This window comes from Physeter macrocephalus, chromosome 3, assembly GCF_002837175.3.
Source record: "Physeter macrocephalus isolate SW-GA chromosome 3, ASM283717v5, whole genome shotgun sequence".
In the NCBI taxonomy this organism is placed as follows: domain Eukaryota; kingdom Metazoa; phylum Chordata; class Mammalia; order Artiodactyla; family Physeteridae; genus Physeter; species Physeter macrocephalus.
In genome coordinates, this window is record NC_041216.1 from 13,964,144 (window position 1) to 13,967,571 (window position 3,428).

Here is a 3,428-nt window from a genome sequence, read left to right on the forward strand (position 1 = left end):
GAGGGAGAGGACTCAAATCAATAAAATTAGAAATGAAAAAGGAGAAATTACAACAGACACCGCAGAAATACAAAGCATCCTAAGAGACTACTACAAGCAACTCTATGCCAATAAAATGGACAACCTGGAAGAAATAGACAAATTCTTAGAAAGGTATAAACTTTCAAGACTGAACCAGGAAGAAATAGAAAATATGAACAGACCAATCATAAGTAATGAAATTGAAACTGTGATTAAAAATCTTCCAACAGGGCTTCCCTGGTGGCGCAGTGGTTGAGAGTCCACTTGCCGACGCAGGGGATACGGGTTTGTGCCCCGGTCTGGGAAGATCCCACATGCCGCAGAGCGGCTAGGCCCTTGCCGACGCAGGGGATACGGGTTTGTGCCCCGGTCTGGGAAGATCCCACATGCCGCAGAGCGGCTAGGCCCATGAGCCATGGCTGCTGAGCCTGCGCGTCCGGAGCCTGTGCTCTGCAAGGGGAAGAGGCCACAACAGTGAGAGGCCCGCGTACCGCAAAAAAAAAAAAAAAAAAAAAAAACAAAACAAACTTCCAACAAACAAAAGTCCAGGACCAGATGGCTTCACAGGTGAATTCTATCAAACATTTAGAGAAGAGCTGACACCCATCCTTCTCAAACTCTTCATTGACAGATTACTAATAATGAGATTGAATCAGTAGTCAAAAACTGACCCTCACCCCAAACAAAAGTCCAGGGTCATGGCTTCTTTGGTGAACTCTACCAAATAAGATTTAATGACTATCCTTCTCAAACTATTCCAGAAAACTGAAGAGGAAGGAATTCTTCCAAACTCATTTTACAAGGCGAGAATGACCTTGATACCAAAACCAGACAAGAATACCACAAAAAAAGAAAATTTCAGGCCAATATCACTGATGAACATAGATGCAGAAATCCTAGCAAACCAAATCCAACAATACATTAAAAGGATCATACACCATGATCAAGTGGGATTTAGTCCAGGAATGCAAGGATGGTTCACCATCCACAATTCAATTAACATGATATACCACATTAACAAAGGATAAAAATCATATGAGTATATCGATAGTTGCAGAAAAAGCATTTGACAAAATTCAGCATCCATTTATGACAAAAACTCTCAATAAAGTGGGTAGAGATGGAAACACACCTCAACATGGTAAAGGCCGTATATGATAAGGCCACAGCTAACATCATACTCAATGGTGAAAAGCTGAAAGCTTTTCCTCTAAGATCAGGAATAAGACAAGGATGTCCACTCTTGTCACTTTTATTCCACATAGTATTGGAAGTCTTAGCCAGGGCAATTAGGCAAGACACAGAAATAAATGGCAATATTTGTGGACAATATATAAAGTGTGATAACTCCCCCCCCAAAACTGTAAGAACTAATAAATTCAGGAAAGTTGCAGAGTACAAAATAAATATACAAAAATCTGTTGTATTTCTACACACTAACAATGAACTATCAAAAAAGAAATTAAGAAAACAATCCAATTTACAATTGTATCAAAAAGAATAAAATACCTACAAATAAAATTAACCAAGGAGGTAAAAGACCTACACACTGAAAACTATAAGACACTGATGAAAGAAATTGAAGAAAACACAAATGAATGGAAAGATGTTTCATGCTCATTGTTTGGAACAATTAATATTGTTAAAATGCCCATATTACTCAAAGCAATCTACAGATTCAATGCAATCCCCATCAAAATCCTGATGGCACATTTTACAGAAATAGAACAAAGAATCCTAAAATTTGTATGGAACCACAAAAGACCCCAAATAGCCAAAGCAGTCTTAAGAAAGAAGAACAAAGCTGAAGGCATTGTACTCCCTGATTTCAAACTCAGTATGATTTTGGCATAAAAACAGACACATGTATCAATTAAAAAAATAGAGATCCCAGAAACAAACACACACACATATGGTCAATTAATTTATGAAAGAAGGTAATACAATGGGGAAGGGACAGTCTCTTTAATAAATAGTGCTAGGAAAACTAGACAGCCACAAGCAAAAGAATGAAACTAGACTATTGATATTATCTTACACCATACACAGAAATTAACTGAAAATGGATTAGAGACCTGAATGTAAGACCAGACACTATAAAACTCTTAGAGGAAAACATAGGAAGAACACTCTTTGACATAAATCACAGAAAGATCTTTTTTGATCCACCTCCTAGAGTAATGGAAATAAAAACAAAAATAAACAAATGCAACCTAATGAAACCTCAGAGCTTTTGCACAGCAAAGGAAACCATAAACAAGATGAAAAGACAACCCTCAGAATGGGAGAAAATATTTGCAAACGAATCAATGGACAAAGGATTAATCTCCAAAATATATAAACAGCTCATGCAGCTCAATATTAAAGAAATAGGGGCGTCCCTGGTGGCGCAGTGGTTGCGCGTCCACCTGCCGATGCAGGGAACCAGGTTCGCGCCCCGGTCTGGGAGGATCCCACATGCCGCGGAGCGGCTGGGCCCGTGAGCCATGGCCGCTGGGCCTGCGCGTCCGGAGCCTGTGCTCCGCGATGGGAGAGGCCACAGCAGAGGGAGGCCCGCATACCACAAAAAAAAAAAAAACACTACTTTTTTCCTGATGACAGATGTGTTCCTTGTGGAAACATAGGCACAAAGGAGGAAATCAAAACCTCCCATGCTACCTGCTCCCACAAACAAGCAGTGCTAACATTTTGGTGTCTGACCCTTCCCCCCTAGTCATTTTCCAGGTGCTATCCATTTTCTTCGTGTTGGTTTGTGAGCAGTGTTTTTCACTTAACCTGTTGTGAACGGTTTGCCACGTCATTACCTACTGGAATATAGCATGATTTCTTTTTTATTTGTATATAATTTACATTAGTGCATTTATATAATCATATCAGGGGATGGTGGTGTGATGAATTGGGTGATTGGGATTGACATGTATACACTGATGTGTATAAAATTTATGACTAGTAAGAACCTGCAGTATAAAAAAACAAACAAACAAAAAACTAATACTAAACTTTCTTTGGGTTATTTGTATGGAAATATGTTAATATAAATGTTTCAGACATTACATGAAATTTCTAAAAATCTTATATGTTCTAGTATAATGTTATAAGTCATAATTCTAATTATTACTTTAAAATGTATATCTCAGAAATAACTAAATTTCCTTGTCAATTGCATTATTATGAACTTTCATCAGATCTTTAACATGGTCATTTTAAAGTCTTGTATCATTTACAGACAGTTCTGGGTGTACTCTGATGCTTTTGCAAAAATGTTCCTATAAAAGGGTTTCATCTTCAAGGAATTCATGGAAAAGACTCTGACAAGTACAGGTTTCTGGTAACTGACTATACTGCTGAACTGAATGAATAAGCATTTTCAGAACTCTAATGGAAAACTGATGAATTCATAAAAGTGC